The sequence below is a fragment of the Lissotriton vulgaris genome, chromosome 4_1, assembly GCF_964263255.1.
Source record: "Lissotriton vulgaris chromosome 4_1, aLisVul1.2, whole genome shotgun sequence".
Classification (NCBI taxonomy): domain Eukaryota; kingdom Metazoa; phylum Chordata; class Amphibia; order Caudata; family Salamandridae; genus Lissotriton; species Lissotriton vulgaris.
Genome location: NC_141691.1, coordinates 1,002,559,428 through 1,002,583,678, shown reverse-complemented (window position 1 = coordinate 1,002,583,678; position 24,251 = coordinate 1,002,559,428).

Genomic DNA, 24,251 nt, shown 5'->3' with positions numbered 1-24,251 from the left:
TAATCACTCACTCATACAGTCAGTCATGCACCTACTAAATCCTTCATCCAGACACTTATATATCCACTCATTCTTCAATATGTAAGAGATATTTTAACTTTACAGAAACATACAGTCACTGGATGATGTCATCAGTGATGTCATCAGTGATGTCATTTGAGATGTCATCAGTGATGTCATCAGTGATGTCACTAACCATGTCATGAATGATGTAATATGTGACATCATCAGCAGTGGATTGCGGGTGCGCGATATATAGTTAGCGCTTATAACTATATATGGAATTTCAATGGTTTTATGCGAGTAAAATAAGGTTTTGTAAATGCTAATCCCTAACTATATATGGCCTAAAACCAATGGTTTTTTCATTGAATTTTCAAGGTTTTGTAAATGCAAAATCCTAACTATATATCCACTATAACCTATGGTTTTTTCTGTGAATGTATATATATATATATATATATATTCACAGAAAAAACCATAGGTTATAGACCATATATAGTTAGGGATTAGCCTTTTCAAAACCTTATTTTACTCACACAAAACCATTGAAATTTCATATATAGTTAGTTGCACTAACTATATATCGCGCACCCGCAATCCACTGCTGATGATGTCACATATTACATCATTCATGACATGGTCAGTGACATCACTGATAACATCACTGATGACAACACCCAGTGACTGTATGTTTCTGTAAAGTTAAAATATGTCTTACATATTGAAGAATGAGTGGATGTATAAGTGTCTGGATGAAGGATTTAGTAGGTGCATGACTGACTGTATGAGTGAGTGATTAGATGTGTCTCACTGAGTGCATGGGTTAGTGACTAAACTGTCTTAATTTGTGCATCATTATGTCTGTTGTTCTGTAAACTGCTGAATGTGTTAATCAGTAGCTATATGAGTAACTATATGGGATATTGATTGGTTGCCCAAGTATTTGTATGGGAGACTGAGTATGTGTATGAGTGGCTGGGAGGTGTATGACTCTGTGCATAGATGTGTGAGCAGTTGATTCACTAGATGTATGGGTTCAAAAGTGCATGTGGAAACAGCTGCACGGGCGGTTGACTGTGTGCATGAGTGTATTGGTGAGTGAATGGATATCTCAGTGCAACATGTCAAAGTAAGTACATATGTAAAACACAGTGCATGTGAGAGTTGACATATATAACCGTGCATAAGAGCCAGTGAATGTGTGAGTGGCTGTATGGATCATTGTGAAATTGTATTAGGGATCGTATAGGAAATAAAATATGTGTTAGAATATGTTTGAATTAGTAAGGTGTGTATAACTGTATAGTTGAGGAAATGGAGGTGTGATTGATTCTTTGCATGACTGAGTAGATGTATGAGTAACTTCATGGATGAGTGACAGTCTGTGAGTGTCTGTTTACACTGATTGTAGCTAAGGTTATATTATAGTCTGAAGAGGTTCATCGTATTATCACATGAATGATATCATCAGTGATGTTGTCAGTGATGTCATTTGAGTTGTCATCAGTGATGTCATCAGTGATGTCATTTGAGATGTCATCAGTGATGTCATCAGTGATGTTATTTGAGATGTCAACAGTGATGTCATCAGTGATGTCACTGACCATGTCATGAATGATGTAATATGTGACATCATCAGCAGTGGATTGCGGGTGCGCGATATATAGTTAGTGCAACTAACTATATATAAAATTTCAATGGTTTTGTGTGAGTAAAATAAGGTTTTGAAAAGGCTAATCCCTAACTATATATGGTCTATAACCTATGGTTTTTTCAGTGAATTTTCAAGGTTTTGTAAATGCAAATTCCTAACTATATATGGTCTATAACCTATGGTTTTTTCTGTGAATTTCATTGGTTTTTTAAAAGCTAACATCTGTAGCTGTAAAATGTATTCTTCTTTAAATCCCAAAATATATTTTAGATGTTTATTGATAATTTTTTTTTAAATATTTTTTTTCTTCGCTTCCGGTAAGCGAACCGGGAAGCTTTCCGTTAGCGTTATGCTGAGAACAGAAATTTACCTAACCTCAATTTACAAGATGTGGAAATTAAGTGGTTGGGCCAAAGAGGATTAAAATGTCACCAATTGATACCATTGGTGAAAACCTTTATGCATTTACCAAAACCTGACCTGTTAATTGTGCACTGTGGAGGTAATGATTTGGGCACTTTGACTGGGGTAGGTCTGGAAATGCTTTTAAAGGACACCTTTGAGCAATTAATGGCACTTTTCCCTCAAACTGCCTTGGTATATTCCAATATATGCCAAAGACAGAAATGGAGGTGGTCCAACCAATTTTGTCCACAAATTGAGAAAGCGAGGAAGCATGTAAACACATCTGTTTCAGCTTTCATGAGAGACCATGGAATGGGCTCCTTGTACAACAATAACTTGCGTTACTACATGCAAGATATCTACAGAGGAGATGGAGTTCACTTCTCAGATGAGGGCAACAGAATTTTCATTCTGAATTTAAGACTGTGCATTGGTACCTACTTATAAGTACCAAACTGTACCATAAACCCAAAAGCTCTTCTCAGAGCTACCCTTCATCTGATCACTCACAATTATCATTTTTTTTAATTTTTTCACTAATTTTCCACAAATTACGCTCCCCGGGGCGCTATCCGGTTCGCTAACCGAAAGCTAACCTCGCGGAATTTTTTATAAAAATGTTTTTTTTTCCACACATATAAGCCTCCTCAGCCACCCTCAGAAAACCTAGGGGGTCAAGATAAGTGTACCATGACCCCTTCTACCCATTCTAAACATTATTTGCCCTCCATCTTGTATCTTAATGCGACCGAAACACAAAATGGTGGACTCCCGTGACGCTTAAGGTTCGCTAACCGAGCCGCTTTCCGGGAAGCGGTCCTAAAAAAAGGTGGGAAAGTAATTTACAGAAAAACGACTAGAGACTCTCTCACCAAATATAGATTAGCTCATACTACATAACAATCCCTTTCATTTTCACAAATTTGATTGAAATTTCATTTAGCCATTTAGCCTGTAGACCTCTCTAAGTACCCTGAGGTAAATTACTTCACAAAACACATCTGAAGTGTTGGAATTGACAACCAATGAAAATGTTACTTTCATTTTCTACTTTTATTACCTGACATTTGATTGGTTATATACCTGAATATATATAAAGGAAGAGAAGGAAACACAGCCATTTTGACTGCTACTTCGTGAAGTGCACAACAAAAAATCAACTGATAACTTTAACTTATATTTGAAAGGTAAGATATTATTTATAAAACTTAAGTATGTTCTGTACTGAAACCTAATTAGAAAAACATTTTCTGAGAATTATATTCTATCACTCTGTAATACTTATAGAAAAAAATAGACTACTCTGTTTTAGTTATGGCAGAGCCATTCCAAGAATTTGCAAGACCATAGGCTAAAAAGGAACGTGTGCGAAGCCCCCTCCAATTTACATAAGTGGCCCCTTGCAAGGAGACCATTCACAGGCACTGAGGGGGCCCCATTGTCCAGCATTTTGACGCCCCCACAGTTTTAACTTTAAATCCACACGCATATCTCACACCTTCATAGGTGTGAGAATTGATTGTGGTCTAAAAGTTAAAACTGTGGGTGCGCAAAAATGCTGGACAATGGGCCCCCTCAGTGCCTGTGAATGGTCTCCTTGCAATTGAGGGAGCGTCTCCTTCTCCCTCCCCTATACCTCCTGACACCATCCATGGGAGGCCCAAGGAGGGGGCCCCCTGCAATAGACCTTAATTGCAGGCGACACCTTTCTTTGTGAAAAAAACACTATATAAATAACCAAACTGCCAATCTGTACTGAAACCCAACAATGCCCTTTCTGTACTGATATATTTTTTAAAAATTCATTTTTCAGAATTGAAAATGGAAGAACAACAAAACAACATGAAAACTGAAACAGAAGAAAAAATTCAGACACAAGATGACATGGACTTCTACGATGACACAATAAATAATGAACTTGTCCAATGCGTAGAAGCAGTAGATTTTCTACTAAAAAATGAAGAAAAAAATGATCACGATTTTTTAGATTTTCTTTTAAATTTTGAAAAACAAAATGAAAAATAAATTTTAATTTCTTAATTCAAAAATTGTTTGACTCATTATTTATTTTTGTATGTTTATTGAATGTTAAAAGTTTAATGAATTATGACACACAATCAAAATAAAAAATTAAAATTAAAATAAAGAAAACAAAAAAAAAACAACAAAAACAACAAATAATTAACATACAGTATTAGAAAAGTCTATCATTCTTTTATCCTTATAGTACGCTGCCCAGAACGCTTTCCGGTTCGCGAACTTGGCGCTTACCACGCAAAAAAAAAGAAAATTCTTTTTTTTGACCCTCCTGGGCCCTTTTAAAACCTCCACATAAAACCTAGGGGGTCAACGAGGATCTACTATGCCCCCTTTTGGTAATTTCCCCCTTTGTTTTGGCCTCCTCTTGTCTCTCGATCCTACCGAGAGACAAGATGGCAGCCGCTCCGGACTGTTTAGAATGTTGACAGACACCGGAGAGCCAATCAGCTTCGCTTCGCAAAGTTCCGATACGCGAAAAGTTCGCTAACCGGATCGCTGCCCGGAGCGCTGTTACAGATATATATCTTGATTTAAACGTTAATTTCTCAAAATCCACTGAAGCACATATATTGAGACCTAGCAAAGGCACATCAGGCTAACAGTCCCTACAATTTTGCCAAGTTTGGTGGAAATCCATTCAGCCGTTCGGGCTAAAAGTGAGGCCAACCCCCCTATGGAAAATAACATGGGAAAAACGTGTTTTGGGACCCCCCTTTTATCTCAGCCCCCCCTTGCGGAACACCCCCCAAATTTCCAAGAGCTGCTCAGAAACAAAATGTGCCATTTTCCAGAAAATTTCAGCCAATTCCATCCACATACGCCAATGTAATTAGACATAGAATTTTCAGAAATCCCATAGGGAAAAAATCCTAACTATATATACCTACTGGCGACCGCCAGTAGCTAATATATATATATATATATATATATATATATATATATATACCAACACACAAGCTAGTCGAACAAACGCGTTTCGGCATTGCCGCCTTCGACACTGACGAAGGCGGCAACGCCGAAACGCGTTTGTTCGACTAGATTTTGCAGCGCTACCAATAAATTTGGCATAAAAAAAACTATCTGATAAGGCTTGGAGTGCCCTTAATTGAGAAGCGGTCCGAGTAATCTGGACTGTGTGTTGGCAAATATTTACACACCCCAACGTGTGTTACGGAGGCACCCGAGGCTTGGAGAGGAGCGACGGTTGGTGGAAGGAGTGGAACGGATATATATATATATATATGTATATATTACCTAGGTAGGTAATTATAGTTAGGATTTTTTTCAATGTTAAATCTCAAAATCCTATTTGGAATAACTTTGGCGCCGGTTGACGAATCTGCCTGAAAATGTCCTCAAAATGGCCTCACGGTGCCCCGGTCCTTCCCTGAAAGTGTGGGGGAGGATTTGTAAAGCGGGGGCTGAGATAAAAGGGGGGTCCCAAAACATGTTTTCCCCATGTTAATTTCCATAGGGCGGTCGACCTCACTTTTACCCCGAACGGCTGAATGGATTTCCACCAAACTTGGCAAAATTGTAGGGACTGGTAGCCCGATGTGCCTTTGCTATGTCTCAAGATATGTGCTTCAGTGGATTTTGAGTAATTTGGGTTAAAATAAATATATATATCTATGGCAGCGCCCCGGTACGCGTACCGGGGCGAGTACCGGGCGCGCTACGCGACTTGCGTGGGGAAAGCTGATTGGTTCTCGGGTGTCTGTAAACATTCAAAACAATCCGGAGCGGCCACCATCTTGCCTCTCGGTAGGATCGAGACACAAGAGGTGGCCAAAACAAAGGGGGAAATGACCATAAGGGGGCAGGGTAGACCCCCCTGACCCCCTAGGTTTGATGTGGGGGCTATAAAAGGGTCCCGCTGGGCAAAACAAAAAAAAAATTAACTTTTGCGGGGAGCGCACCGGGGAGGGTACCATGAGGAAAAAAGAATGACAGTCTTTTCAAAAAATGTAGCTTTTTTTTATAAATTGGATGTAGTAGGAAGTAGAAATATAAAAAAGTGTATGTGAAGAAGCCTAATATAATTATAATATAACAGAGAAGCCTAATTTAATCTATAACTATAACAGATAAGCCTATCTGAATCTGTAATTATAACAGAGGGACATTAAATAACTGTCAGAAAACGTTTTTACAAATGAACTTAAAGTGCCCCTTCACAAATGTATAACTTACCTTATAGAAAGGTGATGAAGATAAATGAGGAAATGTTTTAAAAGATGTATCTCAGGTAGTTGTAGTCAAAATAGCCGTGTTTTCCCTCTCATTTTTAATTTATATTCATGTGCATAACAAATCAAATGTCATGAAAAAAAGTAGGATATGAAAGTAACATTTTAATTGGTTGAAAATTCTAACACTTTCATATGTGTTTTTGTCATGTAATTTACCTCAGGATATTTAGACAGGGCTACAGCCCAAATGGCTCAATGGAATACCATCAAATGAGGGATAATGGTAGGGACTGGTATGTAGTAGGGTCTATTCTATATTTGGTGAAAGTCTGTCCAGTGGTTTTTATATAAATTTATTTCCCACATTTTTTTGGGGAGCGCTTACCGGTGAAAAAAAAACGAAAAAATCACGGGGTGCGCGCACGGTACGCGTACAGGTCTGCGTATGTACCGTACATGCACCCAGCAATTTCATTAAAAAATAAATGTTTTTCTTTTTTTTTGGCCTTGGGAGTCCTTCTGGGACAACCTGAGAAGGGCTAGGGGGTAAGGGGGTCTCTACCCTGACCCCTTTTTGCATTTTCCACTCTTGTTTTGTGCTCTCTTGTGCCTCAGTTCTACTGAGAAATGAGATGGCTGCTCGGGTGGTACCAGAAGGATATTAACATATAAAAACGTTATTCGCTAATAGAATTTGCATTTACAAAACCTAGATAGAGACTTGTATAGAACATCCCTCTAGATGTATTTCTTTTATCATTACTCTCTCTGTGTCCTTTCCTTATGCTCACTCCTTTTTTTTTTGGTTGCGCTCTCGGTGCGCGCCCTGGTACGCGTACCGGGGAGCACACCGAAGTGAAAAGAGAATGGCAGAGTTTAAAAATGTAAGTCATTTTATATAAATGGGAGGTAGTTCTGAAAATAACTTTTTTTTAATTGTTTTTGTTGTTTTATATATTTTTTTTGTGAACATTTTTTACTTTTTTTGGTTTTTCAAAACAATTTTTTATTTTTTTGTTTTTTAGTACTTCAAAAAAACCAGAAGGATTTGAAAATGGCTCAACAGGAGCAAAAAAAACCCCAATAATTAATCATTGATTTCGTTTGTGAGAGCACTTGTGGTTTTCTTCTGCTCTGTTAATTAAGGTGATACTTTTTTCACCATAAGCAATAGTAGCCCCACAATAAATACAAACTATTTTGAAGTGTGAGAATTTGCTTTGGATGTTGGGCACCATTTGACACCCTTCAGGTGCTGCAAAAGATGATTCCGCATTTGAGGTGCTAGGCTGAGGGGTCTGTGGGTTTTCAGCCATAGCTCTCACCTGTGCTTGGGCCAAATTATTTGGGTGCCACCTCTCTATGTGGCGAATCATGGTGTGGTTGACAAAACTATATTTTTTAGCAGGATTGCCATGTGAAAGGATGTTGCTGCAAATTAGACATGTTACTTTAGGGGCATTAACTTTCTTCAGTCCTGCAGGAAACTTAAAGAATTGCCAAATGTAGTGCTCCTTTACACGAGATGGGTGGGGTTCCTCGGATAGGAACTGTCTCTCCTGCTCCTCCTGCTCCTCTTCCTCCTCTTCGTCCTGCTCACCACCAAAAAGTAGAGGTGGTGGTGGTTCTTTTGGTGGTGGTAGAGGTGTTGGAGCACCAGCAGCAGCAAGTAGAGTAGCCATTATTGGTCTCTCACAAAGAAATAGCTCTTGCTCTCTCAAAGAAGAAAGTAAGAATGAGGAAAAAAGGTGGGGGCTTTCCTCATTTGGAAAAAAAATATTAGGAACAAATGAAAAGTGTTATTTTCAGGTCACATGATCTGACGCGCTTACGCTACGCGCTCCGGGTCGCGCTCCGGGTCGCGCTCCGGAGCGCGCTTCGGGTCGCGCTCCGGGGCGCTTACGTGTGTCACGCGGCTACGCGATTCATCGCGCTTACGCGTCACGTCGCGGCAATGGCGCCTACCAGTGCGGTCCTGGAACGCTCCCTGGGGCGCTTTCTGGTGCGCGCAACGGGAGAGTACCAAGGTAAAAACTAAAAAAAAATATATTATAAATATAATACATAAAAAAATAGCATAACACACATATAAAATATAGTATTCTTTATAAAGAGGAATATATTTTAGAGCGCAAGATGTTTGCTATTAAAAAACCATTGAAATTCACTGAAAAAACCATAGGTTTCAGCCCATATATAGTTAGGAATTAGCATTTAAAAAACCTTGCAAATTCACTGAAAAAACTATAGGTTATAGACCATATATAGTTAGGAATTAGCATTTACAAAACCATGAAAATTGATATTTAACACATACAAAACCAATGAAATTCGCATATATAGTTAGTTGTACTAACTATATATATCGCGCACCCGCAATGCACTGCTGAAGACGTCACATATTATATCATTCATTAGATGGTCAGTGACATCACTGATGACATCTCAAATGACATCACCGATGACATCACTGATGACATCATCCACGTGACAATCACATACACCTTTTCAATTTTAAACTTCATTGATACAGCAATAGAAGTATCTAAAAAGCTACTTAGAAATTCCCAAGAGCGCTCCAGGGCAAAAAAAAAGAAAAAAAATACAAAAAAAAATAATTTGAAAAATTGTAAGGACTGGTAGCCCGATGTGCGTTTGCTATGTCTCAAGATATATGCTCAAGTTGTTTTTAAGAAAATTAACTTTTAAAGAATATATATTGGGCTACATTGGGCTATATATATGTTAAAGCCCAAATGTAGCCCAATGTAGCCCAATGTATCCCAATGTAGCCCAAAGATGGCCACCAGACACAAAAAAATACAAATGTAGCCCAAATATCAGCCAGATGTAGCACAACTATAGCCCAATGATAGTATGTACCAGAGTGTTCTAAAGAACAACTAGAGCGCTAACAGTCTTACTTATAAAGTGAGACTTTTAGTTAGGAATTAGCATTAAAAAAAACCTTTGAAATTCACTGAAAAAACCATAGGTTTCACACCAGTTATAGTTAGCGGGAAATTTGACTGACATAAAACCAATGAAATTCCACATTATATTTAGTTGGACTCACTGTAACTTGCGCGCCTGCAATGCACTGCTGATGACGTCACATATTACATCACTCATGACATGGTCAGTGACATCACTCATGACATCACTGATGACACCATCCTTGTGACAAAGTGGCAGACCTCCTATCAGCATAAAATATCCTTTGACACACACATTCAAAAATAGAAACTAACAATTTATTAAAAAAGGAGAAACCAACACCAATTACAACAACTTATTAGGTAATTCCAACATCTACATACACATCTACTCATTCACCAACAGTTCTATATAGTCATTCATATATATATTCAGTCATCATATGTAGTGATAGACCTATACATCCTGTTACACACCGACAGTCATCCAAAAGTTACTCAGACACATATTCATACATGCAAAAAACTATTAAACATCCATTTATTTGCATATACAGCTATACACACACTACCACTTTACTTCTAAGGAAACTTACACATACTTACTCTCTTAAACAATCACTTATAGAAACACATACTTATTTAAACAGGAACTGTTACATTCTCTCACTCTCACATATACTCACTTATATATATCAATACTCACATATACTAGATTAAAACATATGTTGTTACTGGAAAAAAAAATAGTGAGACAGTCGTTTACTCACTAACACACACATATACACACTCATCCATCCATACAGTCCTGTACATATGCTGTCTTCAAAACACATACACCGGGAGCGCTCCAAAGTGAAATTTAAAAAAAAGAATATACTTTAAAAAAATATATATTATATTAATATACAATATAGGATTCATTTTTAGAAAAACATAACTTTCTAAGCTATAGATATTTGCGAAAAAAAACCCTTAGAAATTCACTAAAAAACAAATAGGTATGAGGCCCTATAAAAAGTTAGGAATTAGCATTTAAGAAACCTATGAAATTCACTAAAAAAAACATAGGTTTCACACCAGTTATAGTTAGGAATTAGCATTTAAAAAACCTATTAAATTCACTGAAAAAACCATAGGTTTCACACCAGTTATAGTTACCTGGAAATTTTACTGACATAAAACCATTGAAATCCCCACGTTATAGTTAGTTGGACTCACTATAACTTGCGCGTGTAATGCACTGCTGATGACATCACATATTACATCACTCATGACATGGTCAGTGACATCACTCATGACATCACTGATGACACCATCCTTGTGATAGAGTGACTGACCTCCTTTCACTGTAAAGTAACCCTTGAAACACATATTCAAAAATAGAAACTAACATTTACAAAAAAGTGGAGATACCTATACCAGTTACAACAACCAATTCAGTAATTCCACCATTTATATACACATCCACTCATTCACCAACAGTTCTATATAGTCATTCATACATATACTCACTTATCATATGTAGTGAGACACCTTTACATCCGTTAACACACCGACAGTCTTCCAAAAGTTGCTCACACACATACTCACACATGCAAATAAACTATTGAACATCCATTTTTTTGCATATACAGCTATACACACACTACCACCTTACTTCTTTTTTTTTTTTTTTTTTAAATGTCTTTATTCGATTTCCCCCCCCCACCTTTTTTCTGTTACAACCAGTACATTTTTACCATTACAAAAAGTTTTAGACCATGTACAGATTTGTGTTTTAGAAAGTTATACAAATGCAAATAATCAAAGTAAAAATGAATAGGATACATCATACATTACGATATTATAGCCCGTACATATTTCACAAATAATACCAAAAGAAGCAAAGAAAGCATACTTTTAACTCTTTCCACTTTTCCATTGATCAATGGGAAGCCATATCCTGCCCCCCAAGGCTCTTGCCTTTCTGCCTTTTCTATCATATATGGCCCTCTCTAAGTTATATGTAGCTAGTAATCTTGCCATCCAGATCTGAAACGACGGTGCTGATTTCTCTTTCCAAGCTTTTGCGACAATTATCCTAAATACTGCTGTAACCATAAATAGAAATTCTGGATGGATGATATTTTCTCCTAAACTTATACCCAATATAATCAATTCGTCAGTTAGTTTAGTTTTTATTCCCAACGACTTTTCCAAAAACTCCTCTATTGCCAATTTTAAGGTGTATAATTGCGGGCATTGTGCAAACATGTGTGTGATGTTGGCATCTGTTGAATTGCATCTTGGGCATGTTATACCGGTGGTTCCCCCCCATTGGGCAATTCTAGCAGGTGTGTGATATAGTGAATAGACTGTTTTATAATGTTGGGTTTGAAGTGTGGCTGAACACAAAATGGTTCGTCCCAGGTCTAATGAGGTTTGTAGATCTTCCGGGCGGGCTCTTACTTGTTCGCTCCATTTGTTACTATATCTCTCTCTGTCGTCTGTTTTGTAGACCTGTAGCTCTGCATACAACTGCCTAATTGAGCACAAAAGGCTGCTTCCCAGATAGTCAATTATTCTACAGCTTGTCATTCCTCCTGCTCCCCCCAGTTTTGTGTAAAAGTAACTCCTCACTTGTAAGTATTTAAAGAAGTTATTCCCAGCTATTTTATACCTATACTGTATATCTTGGAACATTAAAAATCCTCCTCCTGTATCCATTAAATCTCCCAATTTCTTGATCCCATTTTCATCCCACTCTTTCATAACTGTGTCCCTGAAAATTTCTAGTGGAAGATCGTTATTCATGTAAAGCCTCAGATATCTGTTATACCTTCCCAATCCCAATTTTTTCTTTATTGCCTTCCAAACTTTATATATTGCGCTCAGAGTCTTAAATCTTGTGTGTTTGAAGTAAGCATAGTCCACAGTTGTTACTAAGGCATTCTCTGCTGCCTTTCCCAAAAGTGCATCATAAACATTCGCTGGACATATTCTCTCATCCTGTTGAGCGCTTCCACCTAATAACCCTTTAGAGTATTGTAGAGCTGACGCCCAATAGTAAAATTTAAAATCAGGTGCCCCCCAACCTCCCCTCTCTCGTGGTAATGTCAAAAAACGGTATGCTCTACGTGTCTTCCCCTGTGCCCAAATTAATTTATTTACTGTTGATTCTATTCTGTTGAACCATATGCCTTCAAAGAATAGTGGAATTGCTCTGAACAGATATAAAAATTTCGGAAAGGTAACCATTTTAATAAAATTAATTCGGCCCATAAGAGTTAAGTGTAAGTTATTAACCCTCTCCATGTTACTTTTAACCTTTCCTAGCAAGGGTTCCATATTTATCTCCACTAATTTTTCTAACTCTGCAGTCACCCTAACCCCCAAATACTTTGTGTCTGGAACTACTCTTGCATCTGCAAATGTAGAATATCTGTTCTGTACTACTTGTGTTTTTCCCCTGTTTATTAGGTACCCGGACACCTCGCAGAATTTCCTTGCCTCCTGTTCTATTTCAATCAATGATTCCTCTGGTGTCGGTGTCATAAGCGGCCACATCATCTGCATAGGCAAATAGTTTGTACTCTTTCTCGTGCAATGTAACTGGAGTAATCCCCCTATTTTGTGTAAGCCTTCTTAAAAAGGGATCTAAATATATCGCAAATAGTAAAGGTGAAGCTGGGCATCCCTGCCTAGTCCCCCGTCTAATCTGTACCGCATTGGAATAGGATCTATTAATACGTATCCTAGCACTGGGGTGTTTGTAAAGTGCCTGGATTGCGGTTATATATCCTCTACCTATACCAGCCCACTCCATAGCCCTCCATAAGTATGCCCAAGAGACCCTGTCAAAAGCCTTTTTGGCATCCAGGAAGATAGCCGCGACAGGATCTCCTGAGGCCTCTGCTGCGTCTAGAATAATAATCAGCTGTCTAGTGTGTTCAGTAGTTCCTTTGCCAGGTATGAAGCCATGTTGTGCAGGGGAGACCACTCTTTCTATTACCTTACTCAATCTATTAGCCAGTGCTATGGAAAATATTTTTGCATCAGCGTTAAGCAATGTGATCGGCCTGTAAGAGCCTGGTTCGGTGGGGGGCTTATCTTTTTTCAGGATCACTATTATATCCGCACCCACCCAAGACTGAGGGACTATTCTGCCCCCCTGTGCCAAACAACAAATTGCCCAAATATCCTTAGCTAGCACATCCCAAAAGGTTTTATAAAATTCTGCCGGGATCTGGTCTTGTCCAGTTGCTTTACCGGATGGTAAACTGAATATCGCATCTCTTATCTCCTGGACTGTTAGTTGTGCATCTAGCTTGTCCCTTTCTTCAATACTCAACCCATCCTGTGGACCTTGCATGAGGTATTCCAGACTTTCTGCCTCTATCTTTCCGTTATTTATATCTTGTTTATATAACACCTCATAGAACCTTCTGAATACCTCCTGTATCTCCTCCACTTTATTGACAATTGCCCCAGTACAATCCTTAATTTCTTTTATCTCACCCGCTGCTAGCGTTTGCCTAGTTCTAACTGTGAGCAAATGGCCAACCCTCTCATTAAATTCATAGCATTTCTCTTTATTTGCTAGGTACTTCCTTGCTGTTTTCTGTGCCAGGGTAACCCCTGTTTCTGACTTCTGCATTTCCATAGTCACCAGAATCTGTTCAATGGGGTCTTGCCTGCCTATTGCATCTACTAGCATTCTTTCCAAACCCATCAGAGTTCTGATCTCCTCTTCCACCTTCTCCTTTTCCTTTTTACTTCTTACCAAAGTGTAACTTAGTGTCTCTCCCCTCACTCCTGCTTTAAAACTGTCCCACACCATGTCTGCTAAAGCTGAGTACCTATTCATATCCCAAAATTGGGTTATCCATTCTTTCATTCTTATAATATACTCCTCCTCCTTCAACAGTCCTCTCTCAAACGTCCATGTCGATTTTAACCTTTCTGTCTTTTGGGGCACTGCTAAGCTTAGGACCAGCGGATTGTGGTCTGACATTATTCTGGGGAGACATTCTATTTTAACTCTGCTAACTAGTGAGCTAGAGATCAAGAAATAGTCCAGTCTGGCTACTGTTTGATGTGGCGCTGAATAGAAAGTGCTACCTGTACCTAGAGGGTTAAATTCCACCCATGTATCCACCAACGCATTATGATGAGCAAGGTTTTGTACCGCTTTGTACACCTTCTTTTTTCTCCCTTGATATCTACCCCCCCTCATGCCTATTAGGCCATTCAGTCCGTTAATATTAAAGTCCCCGCAGCAGATCACAGGCTCTGGCCACAATGCTAATTCACTGTCAATGAATTCGAATAGTTCGGGCTCATCTTCATTTGAACCATATAATGAGGACAGTGTACATCTTCCTGCGGCAGTTTCTATGTCTAGCATTAGCCATCTCCCTTCGTGATCCTCCTTTTTCTTTTTAATTTTAACGACACCTTTTCTGGCCAGAACAGCTACCCCCTTGTTTCTCCCCTCTTGACCCGTGCTAGCAAGAACCTCAAAACCCATCTGATCCAACAAAAATTTGTCTTTAGCTGCTACATGTGTTTCCTGTAAGCAAGTTATATCGATTCTCCAATAGCGCAGCAGTGCAGAGAGCTTCTGTCTTTTCTCCCTATTATTTAAACCACAGATATTAATCGTCATTATCCTAACTGCCATGATTTTAGTTTTGCTTTTACCAACACCTCAGCTACTGTTTTATCTTTATCTGTACATTTTCTTTCTGCTTCCTTGCATACTTTACAAATCTGTACCATGTTACACCGCCAATTTTCACCAATGTCTTTGTCCCTTCCACCTCCCCCCCTCTTTATCCCCCCCACCCCAACTGCTGCCCCACCCCCCCCTGTGACAGGCAAATAGGTCACTCCTGACCTATGCGTGTCCACTTAACGTTGTAGTGTCGCTCCCCCTCTCCTCCCTTCTTGTCTAATACTGTACTTAACTATCAGGCTCAGTAAATTGTCCGACATTTATACTTTCATAATTTTAGGCACCTTCTGCTCCCTTTCCTGCCTATTTCTTTCTGGCTCCCCCTTGCTCTTTTAGCTCTGTCAGAAATTCCCCCGCTTTTATCTCAGAAAAAAACATTCTTGTACGGCCCGCAGAGATAACCTTTAACTTTGCTGGAAACATTAGATAGGCCTCTGCCCCTTGAGACTGAAATGCCGTAATCAATTGCCTGAGCCTCCAACGCCTTTCCACTGTTACATGACAAAAGTCAGGTCTAGCAAAGAATGTTATTCCTTCAACCGTTTTTTTAGAGTCAGGCCTGGCTTTTTCCATTAGTTCTTGCCTTGCCAGGAAGTTGCCAAGAAATACTAACATGGCCCTTGGTAGAGCCCCTGAACCCTCTCTGTGAGTTTTCCTTGCAAAAAGCGGGTATCTATGGGCTCTCTGCACTTCTTGTTCCCAGTTTCATGGCACCTCCGGGAAGGCTCCCTTTAGTAGCTTGATGACAAAACCTCTGGGGTCCTGTCCCTCCATCCCTTCCTCTATTCCAAGAAGCCTGGCATTATTGCGCCGCTGGCGATTTTCCAAGTCCTCCACCTTCCATTGTAAGTCCTCCACGATCTTAGACTGTTCCTCTCTGGATGTTTGCCAATCGTTTACCTCATCCTCTAATCTGCCAGTACTCTCTTCGACTCCAATAACTCTCTCCTCCACTTCCTCAAACTTTTTATTTATTTTTCTGATTGATGCTTGGATTTTTTTAGTATCATGCCTGGCCCTCCGACTTTCAGCCCTGGCCTCCATTTGCATCTGTTTTAATGTGGCAAACATTATATCTAACTTCCCTCCATCATTTTGAGACTCTTGCCCATCTTCTTTATACATGTTGGAGGTAGCGGAGTAATCCCATACAAGTTTCTTTTGAGTACCCTTATGTGAGCCCCCAGGGGAGTATGTCTTTCTGGATGTCATTTTACGCCTTTTTTGCGTGCCTCTCCCCCTGGAGCTGCCACTATCATCAGAGCTCGAGCATGAGTCCAAAAAGTCCCTCTCTTCATTGCTACTTGCCAATGTGGATTCAGATTCTTCTGGAACAGAGAAGAACCTGTCCCCCTCAGCTCCTTCTGTAAGATCCACCTCTGACATGTTGTTATACAGTCTAGAGCTCGCAGTGACCTCACCCAGCGCAGCGTTATCTTTTCTTAGAGCTTGAGCCTGCTCTTCACGTATTTCTGCCTCCACCTCTATCAGGGCCTCTAACATTTGCCCTGTATTTGACATCCCTGACATCCCTGCCCCGCCATCAGACTCGCTCACCTCTTTTTCTGTGTCCCGGCCTTCGTCCTGCCTCCCCTGCTTCAGTTCGCGCTCAGCGGCGTCTGGCTGAGCAGCTACGCGGCGCTCCGTGGGAAGCGTGAGCTCCGTGATCTCTGGTTGCTTGGCAACCCCTCCGCTTGCGTCCTCGAGGACGTTCTGAACTGATCCGACGATCGGCCCTAATGCCGTGTTTAGCGAGGTTGCTGTATCTGATCCTGATGCCTCTGGAGGAACTTTCGCGCTGAATACTTCTGACATCGATGGCTGCCGGTAGGTGATATCGTTTTTCTTCTTTTCTGGTATTTCTCGTGCCGCTGGGGTGATATTGCTGCCTCGTATATCTTTGCTTTGGCTTTGGCCGGCCCCCTTTTCTTTCTCGCTGGCTTTCTCCAACTTGCGCATTTGTGCTTTGGTTATCGTGGAGACTGTAGGGGTTGTTCTTTTGCTAGTAGATGGTGCTTTTCTCTTCGGAATAGTACCCGTTCTTCCCGCTTCTTTCTGAAGCATCTCTTTGTTTGCTCCACCGGGTATGGGCTGTTGTTGCTGCTGCTTATCTTTGCCTCGGGTCGCCATCTCTGCCATGAATGCTTCAAGGAGCTTGATATATATTGATTTCGCTTTCACAAGAGCTCGTGTGAGGCCAACAATTCCGCTGTGGAATAATCTCACATAAGTATTTCCTACTTGTTGACTCCAAGAAACGGGTTGCATGCTGCTCTCATAGCTCCATTGAAGCCTGGGTTTATGCGTAGGTCGGAGAGGGGTCTGAGAGCGACTTACTCCTACAGCGCTTCAGCGGCCATCTTGCCTCCCCTACCACCTTACTTCTAAGGAAACTTACACATACTTATTAAAACAAGAACTCTTTCAATATCTCACTCTCACATATACTCACTTATATACATCAATACTCACATATACTAGATTAAAACATATGTAGTTACTGATAAAGACACTAGTGAGACAGTCATTCACTTACTAACACATACATATACACACTCATTCACCCATACAGTCCGGCACATATGCTGTCTTCAAAACACATACAAGCAGTGAGCCAGTCATTGATGCATCTATATGCTAAGTAACACCCCCACCAAATCAAACAGACGATTATAAAGATACAAAAAAAAAATCTAATAACCCATATACACACACATGTAGCTACTCACCAACCCATGCAGCCACTTATACACAAAGTGAAACACTGATACATATATTTAAATATTTAAACATTACTCGCTAATATATGTATTCACTAAGATACACTTAATAAGCTAGTTAACCAATCATTTTTTTTTAAATAAACATCCATTTAGACACTTATTTAAACATTTATTCTTCCATTGACCTTTACATATACATATATAAAACATATTTATTTTTCAGAAAGGCACACATTTACTGGATGGTGTCATCAGTGATGTCATGAGTGATGTCACTGACCATGTCGTGAGTGATGTAATATGTGATGTCATCAGCAGTGCATTACACGCGTAGGTTATAGTGAGTCCAACTAACTATAACGTGGGAATTTCAATAGTTTAATGTCAGTAAAATTTCCATGTAACTATAACTGGTGTGAAACCTATGGTTTTTTCAGTGAATATATATATATATATATATATATATATATATATATCCCATAAACTTCCAAGTTAGACGCGCACTCAGAGGTAAAGTGGTACACAGTGTCGCTTTATTTGCTGTTACGCGTTTCGGAAGCCAAAACTCCCTTGCTCACACAGCAAGCCATTAGCTTTCCACCAGTTACATACACACAGCGTGATAGCCATAGAAACAGGACTGTACACATTTCATTTTGGCTGACATCTTTGAGTGTACTTTCTGTAACGTTCTTGTACACACAGTGTCTCTTATTCACACAACCACTTATTTATGAAAAGTGATTAAGTACATTTCATCATTACTTCTAATCTCACATTTCATTCGCCACAGTGGCTGATTGTGCAGTGACTGTTTCTAAACCCCTCTTCTTTCGCCTAGTGGCTTAATAAGGGTTCAATGTCTCTGGTTAAAGCGTTATCTTTAAAAACAAAGAAAAAAGTGCAAAAAACGTGAACTATAGGTGAAGAATTTTCTACTTAGTGAAGAAGTCTTCTACTCTATTTTCGTGAATCTTCTGGGTGACAGGCTCAATTGCTCGTGAAGTGCACGTGATCCCTAATATCTCATCTTGATTCCGCCTGTTAGAGTAAAACAAAAATTAAAATTACAATCTTATTCTCATTAAAACATATTTCCAGCTTAGATATTGGTGGTGTCGTTTTCTTGCGCTGCCTTCTCTTTTGTTATTAATGTACTTTACCGAAAGAGCCGTGGGAAGTAAGCATATATATATAGATGAAAGATAACACAATTCCTCACGTGCAGCACTACACATGTGGTATACGTGCTTGAATGTCCGTGTAAAAAAAGATATGTGGGCAGCACAACAGTAATGGCTAAGAATAGGGTGATGCAACATCTTAGGGCAATCACAAATCAGGACCCTCAATACCCAGTCGCGAGACACTTTGCGCAATATCACAGATCGAATTGCAATCTGCTAACATACTTTGCAATCGAACAGGTGAGACATAATCAAAGAGGGGGTAACAGAGAGATGCAGTTGAGGAAAAAAGAGTCTAAATGGATTTTAGAACTAGAAACAAGACAACCGAATGGGCACAATGACCATGAGGAACTGGTAGTTCATTTATATGATTCATGAAGAAATAAAGTAAGAATCCTGTACCTATGAAATGCAAATCTATATAAGGTTGTCACAATGAAGGAATGTTGGTTTGAATATCTAAGCTGGAAATATGTTTTAATGAGAATAAGATTGTAATTTTAATTTTTGTTTTACTCTAACAGGCGGAATCAAGATGAGATATTAGGGATCACGTGCACTTCACGAGGAATTGAGCCTGTCACCCAGAAGATTCACGAAAATAGAGTAGAAGACTTCTTCACTAAGTAGAAAATTCTTCACCTATAGTTCACGTTTTTTGCACTTTTTTCTTTGTTTTTAAAGATAACGCTTTAACCAGAGACATTGAACCCTTATTAAGCCACTAGGCGAAAGAAGAGGGGTTTAGAAACAGTCACTGCACAATCAGCCACTGTGGCGAATGAAATGTGAGATTAGAAGTAATGATGAAATGTACTTAATCACTTTTCATAAATAAGTGGTTGTGTGAATAAGAGACACTGTGTGTACAAGAACGTTACAGAAAGTACACTCAAAGATGTCAGCCAAAATGAAATGTGTACAGTCCTGTTTCTATGGCTATCACGCTGTGTGTATGTAACTGGTGGAAAGCTAATGGCTTGCTGTGTGAGCAAGGGAGTTTTGGCTTCCGAAACGCGTAACAGCAAATAAGCGACACTGTGTACCACTTTACCTCTGAGTGCGCGTCTAACTTGGAAGTTTATGGGAAATAATTGACTGGCGGGGCTCTGCCAGCCGTGAACGCGCCACCGGACTGTGGGAGGTTCCACCGCGAAAGAGCCGTGGGAAGTAAGCATATATATATATATATATATATATATATATATATATATATATATATATTACCTACTGGCTATCGCCAGTAGGTATATATAGTTAGGATTTATTCCCTATGGGATTTTTGAAAATTCTATGTCTAATAACTTTGGCGTTTGTGTGACGGAATCGGCTGAAATTTTCAGGAAAATGGCACATTTTGTTTCTGAGCAGCCCTTGAAAATTTGGGGGGGTTTTGTCAAGGGGGGGCGAGAAAAAAGGGGGGTCCCAAAACGCGTTTTTCCCATGTTAATTTCCATAGGGCGGTTGGACTCACTTTTAGCTCGAACGGCTGAATGGATTTGCACGAAACTTGGCAAAATTGTAGGGACTGTTAGCCCGATGTGCCTTTGCTAGGTCTCAATATATGTGCTCCAGTAGTTTTTGAGAAATTAACGTTCAAAACAAGATATATATCTGTAACAGCGCTCCGGGCTGCGGTCCGGTTCGCTTACTTTTCGCGAAACGGAACTTTGCGCGCAGAAAGCTGATTGGCTCTCCGGTGTCTGTCAACATTCTAAACAGTCCGGAGCGGCCGCCATCTTATCTCTCGGTAGGATCGAGAGAGAAGAAGAGGTGAAAAACGAAGGGGGAATTTAATGAAAGGGGGCAAGGTATACTCCTCTTGACCCCCTAGGAATGTTGTTGGGGTTATTAAAGGGTCCCGTGGGGAAAATAAAAAAAAATGATTTTTCACGGTAGAAGCGCTTCACGGGCCGCGAACTGGGCCGCAAACTGGTAGCGAAACGGGAATTCGCCATTTTGTGCTTCGTTTTAATTAAATTACTAGGTATAAGGGGGTGCGGGAGACGTATCCTAATCCCCTATGTTTCCTGAGGGTGGCTGAGGAGGCTCATATATGTTGATACATCTCTTCCAGCGGCTGTGCGTGAGCTTTTTTTTTTTTTTGCTGCGTGACGTCTGTTAACGTTCGATTAGATGGAAATCAGGAAGTGTTGACCGCCAATTTGTCACTGCGATAAAATATTTTGTTATAAATTAATCCTTATTGATAAACATTGTCTGCGCCATCTTGCCTTTTTTCCAATGCCACAATTTTGTCGTGCACGGCAGCCATTTTAGATGCCAGGCTGGTCCCAGGCTATCACCTACCCCTGCGGATGTAGTTTATGGCCCCAGCTGTAGAGAATCCAGACATGCCAACCCTCCCGATTCAGGCGTGAGACTACTGATTTCAGTGCTAGTCTCCCGCCTCCCGATTTCTGCAAGCAAAAACCCGGGGGCATATTACCAACAACTAGCGTTAATTTTTGTCTCTAACTTGTTTAGAGACAAAAATTATCGCCGCACATCGGCGATTTTTATCGCAGATAAATCTTGCTATTAGCAAGGTTTATCGCAAATGCGATAAAAAACGGCCGCAATGCATGAATATCGCAGAAAAGTCAGCGATATTCATGTATTATCGAGCAAATGCTCTTAGCCATGTTATCCACCTCCCATTGGATAACATGGCTAAGAACTGCTCAGGTCAGGTGTTAGCTTTTGGAGATATTCGCGCTTAGCGCGAATATCTCCAAAAGTTGGTAATAGGAGATAGCGATGTTAGGGACTGTTTCCAGTCGCTAACATCTTGGCACGCCCACTTTGCATGTCATTAGTGATAAGTATCACTGACATGCAAAGCGGGGCCCAAGATGGTCGCTATCTCCTTTTAGCTGTCACTAACTGGTGTTAGCGACAGCTTGGTAATAGGGAGATAATTTTATCTCCGCTTTCTTGGCTTTTAAAGCCAAAAAAGCGGAGATAAACCCCCTTGATAATATGCCCCATGATTCCTCGGGGGTTTCAGCTGACAGGGCTTGGTATTGTGTTACGTGGTAATTCTTCCAGGAAACGTCAGAGGGTCGATGCAGGGGTTCTAGAAGGGGTGATAAACCATTTAAGCCTCATGAACAAGCGCATGGTCTTTTAAAGATCTGTGAAGTACTCGGGGCGGCGGTGTGTGTGTGTCCTCTTTCAGGAGCGGGCGGGGGGGGGGGGCACTGCCAGCAACTTCCAGGCCAGGTAGTGTTCAACACTTGCATCACCCTTTCTCTGCCTGCTATTGCGCTCCATGCTTCGGAAAGGTAAGAAAAAGAACGTGCATTTGAGTTTGAAATGTCCGATCCTGTAGCAGTACACTTGCAAAGCCCACACATGATAATAACCCGATTCAAGGCCCCATTCACCCGTTTTTTTAAAAAAAAAAAACACTCCAACAAAGTAGGATTATAAAACTTTATTAACTTTTAAACATAACGAACGGAACAAAAACTGTAAAAACATTTAAACATTTTTCACAAAAAAAGCAACAATGGTCAGAAGCTGTCTTTTGTGCGAATAGTCCCAAGGCAGCACAACGTGCTGAGTTCTGGACGGCACCCAGGTGATGTCACCTGGGTGCCGCACTGGTTTTTGGGATCCTACAATGCAGCAAAGAAAAACAGCGTGGGGCGTCCAGGGTGGTGCGGAGGGAGGCCTCGTCAGTAGCGGTCTGTTGTGCGAATAGTCCCAAGGCAGCATAACGCGCTGAGATGTTGATGGCACCCAGGTGATGTCCAGTAAACTGCCGCACTGGTTTTGGTATCCTACAATGCTGCTCTGAAAATTGGCGTGGGGCGGCCCGGGGGGGGGGGGCGTGGGGGAGGCGGCGTGAACGGGCCTCCCCAGGTGGCGGCCATCCAGCTGAGTTGCGCCCGCTCTTGCGGCTACAGCGTCTCGCTCACCATGTTGTTGAGTTGCTCCCACTCTTGCAGTGCAGCGATAGGCGGCTGCCACATGACTCTTAAAATGGCGGCCGGCTCTTCGGTTTTGGGCCTGGTCCACTAAAATGGCCCTGGGACACCTTGGAACTCGGACGCTTGCCTGCTAGGGCTTGGGCTCCATTCTCGAAAAGCGTCCCCTCAGCCGTGAAGATTCTACAAAAGTCTTGGGGGCCCTCGACTCCTGCAGGCTTCCGGTGGGGAGCGGCTGCCATGATTGCTCGCGGAATGACCACGACGGAGCCACGAGATGGTGGTGCTCTCATGCTGACGCCAGCTTCAGTCTGAATCATCCAGAAACAAGGTGGGGCTTTCATCGTTTGGGAAAAAAAAATGTTCTAAACCAATGAAAAGTGTTATTTTTAGGTCATATGACCAAGCCTTTTATCTTTAGGAAACCAAAAGTAAAATGAACCAATGAAAAGTTTTATAAACAAGTCACATGACCTGTTATGCGGCATAGGGCTACAAAAAGCGTAGAAAATCCATTGGCACGTGAGGCGGCGTCAGTAGCGGACCGATGTACGAATAGGCCGAAGGCAGCACAACGCGCCGAGATCCGGATGGCACCGAGTTAGTGTCCAGCAAGTTGCTGCACTGGTGTGGCTATCCTACAATGCTGCGTCGAAAGTCGGCGTGGGGCGCCCCGTTGGCCTGTGAGGTCGCGTCAGTCAGTGGGGGCTGTGCGTCTCCCCCAAGATGGAGGCTCCTCGGCTGCAGTGCGGCGCCCCTTAGCGTTTCACTCGCCGTCCAACTGAGTTGCGTCTGCACTTGCGGCTACAGTAGACCGAAGGCAGCACAACGCGCCGAGATCCGGATGGCACCGAGGTGGTGTCCAGCAAATTGCCGCACTGGTGTGGCCATCCTACAATGCTGCGCCGAAAGACGGCGTGTCCAGCTGAGTTGCGGTCACTCTTGCGGTACAGTGACTCGAACGCGCCGAGATCCGGATGGCACCGGGGTGGTGTCCAGCAAGTTGCCGCACTGGTGTGGCCATCCTACAATGCTGCGCCGAAAGATGGCGTGTCCAGCTGAGTTCCGGTCACTCTTCCGGTACAGTGACTCGAACGCGCCGAGATCCGGATGGCACCGAGGTGGTGTCCAGCAAGTTGCCGCACTGGTGTGGCCATCCTACAATGCTGCGCCGAAAGTCGGTGTGGGGTGCCCCGTTGGCTTATGAGGTGATGTCAGTAGTGGACCGATGTGTGAATAGGTCGGAACCAGCACAAGGCGCCAAGATCCGAATGGCAAGTCCTGGATGTTGAGTGCCATAGTTGAGAGTTCTGAGCAGTGCTTGTAAGACTGTCTGAAGCTTATTTGCACCTGCTGCAGCTTCACTATTGCCCTGGTGTGGCCAAAGGTCGCACATGACATAGGCGGCCGGCTCCCGAGGTCCGGCGGAACTTTTTTCCTTTTCCTTTCTGCTT